This window comes from Grammomys surdaster, unplaced genomic scaffold (genome assembly GCF_004785775.1).
Source record: "Grammomys surdaster isolate TR1022 unplaced genomic scaffold, NIH_TR_1.0 67, whole genome shotgun sequence".
NCBI lineage: Eukaryota > Metazoa > Chordata > Mammalia > Rodentia > Muridae > Grammomys > Grammomys surdaster.
Window position 1 is genome coordinate 20,182,806 of NW_021604569.1, and position 2,397 is coordinate 20,185,202.

Sequence of the window (2,397 nt, forward strand, 5' to 3'; positions counted from 1 at the left end):
CCTTAGCTGAGACCAGTGTCTAACTTCATAATTACAAAATATGCATCTATTCGATATTTTAACTAAAGCTGGGAGCTGTCACTCTAGTATGTTTTTGACATTCCAAGGAAGAGTTGAAAATGACTCACTAAGTCTGCATTTTCTTTTTTGTGTGTCGTTGACCTGTGGCAGTTTTCTGTCTATCATCAGGATAGAGCATTTCGTATGAAAAAAGTCATGTGTCTTTCCAATCCCAAAAGCATCATGCCCAGACAACTACAGATCTTTCAGCATTTTGCTGCTATTGTTGTATAGGCGATCAGATTTTCTACAAACTTCCAGATGAGATTATAGATTTTCCTGAACTTAACACAGCTCTAGTTCTTTGAGGAGATTCACTGTTCTTTGAATCAAGAGTTAGATATACAATAAGATTTTCAAAATTTGATAAAGTGAGTTCATCTTGGTTGAACAAATAATGTGAAATCATGTTTCTTGAATCCATTGATTTTGGAGATAGCACTGGCTTGACATATTAAAAATGACCTCTGAGAAAATTCTGAGCAAGTTCATGGAAAAACACAATATTCCAATTTTGGAAAACAGTTGCCAAAGACAATCACAAAGAGGATCACAAAGACAAATGAAAATTACGAGACTTCTTGCCCTGTCATAAACATCCCTATTTTAATAATGTCCAGTTGTTGCTTACAGAAAATAAAGGATATTCTGTGGTGGGGCTGGGTGCCCATGCAGGCAAATGCCCAGCACTTAACACAGACAGGACAAGTTGTTCTAGTTTGTTTGGTTTAAATGGCTTCTCTCACTTCAGTGAATAAATGAAAAATAAGACCAAGACAGAGCGTGTGAGCAGTGCATTAACAATACAGGCCTGGGTGATTGTGGGAAAGAGCGATGACAGCGAGGCTTTGTGTCCTTTCAAGATGCACCACAAGAGCACAGGATGCTGTGGATGCTTCCAAGGGATTGTTAGTGTCACAGTGCAGATCATGTGAGTGTAAAACTTCTGCTGGAGGAAGCGTCTTAGGACAGAAATAGGTGTAGACAAGTCATCAACTCAAGTTAGAACTGAACTGTATCTTTCTCTTCAGTTTTATTGGTTTTATTGTGCTGTGTCTGAGTTAAAAAGAAGGGAGAGGATTAAGGGGGTTCTGTTCCTTTTCTTTTTAATCTAATGACAAAATGCAGGATATGAAACTTAATGTACAGCTCTCAATGGAATGTCTGTCAAACATTTACATAGCAGAACCAGTGAATATAGAGTCAGGCAGAATCAACCCCTTCATCACCCTTGCTGTGAGACTTCTTAACACATACACATGCATACACACACACACACACACACACACATCCACACACATATATACACATACACTCATATGCACATACATTCACATACATACTTATAAACACATATTAACTCATACCTACTCACATGTTCACATATACACTGACATATATACTCAAATACACATACATGCATACACTCATGCCACACTCACACACACACACAAACACACACACACATATATATGTATATATACACACATGCACACACAAGTATACACATACACTCATATCAACATACATTCACATACATACTTATAAACACATAGTTATACCCACCCACATGTTCACAAATACACTCACATATATACTCAAACACACATACATGTATACACTTATGCCACACTCACAAATATATACACACATACACATGCACATATTCAATACCCACACTCATACCACACACACATAAACAGACACCTTATAACAAGAGTATTTACTAATATAACTTCCTCTCTTTCTATTTACCTACAGGGACAATGTAATTTTCTAAACCAAACACTTGCTGCCATTATCCTCAGATAGACTTCATGCTAGAGCTCTAAGAGCAAATGCTTCTTCTTGACCCTTGGGAATCTCATCATTAGTTTCAATAAGACAAAGGTTTCCCAAGGTATTTTCAGTAGTGGGTCAGACCTACTACTGTGGGCACATGTGCTGTCTATGGCTTTCATAATCTCAGAAGGCACTTCTGTTTCTAGACAACCTAACAAGTGATTTCCTTAAGAAAACTCAGTTTTCTCTAATAAAGTCTCACTGTATCAAACACTCCAGGGCAGGCAGGCCTCAAGCCTGGGTCTAGTTGATCAATATAAAATGAGCTCGTTGATATTTTGTGAACTTTTGGTTTCATTTTACTTTGTTTTAACCATTTTGGTCTTACTCATCTTTTGTTTGTTTCTTTTGGTTTTCATATTTTTTGGTGGGGTGGATTTTTGTTTCTTGCTTTTTTGTTTTTGTTTTGAGAAATAGAATGAAAGAGAGAATGGGATGCACAAGGAGAGAGAGAGAGAGAGAGAGAGAGAGAGAGAGAGAGAGAGAGAGAGAGAG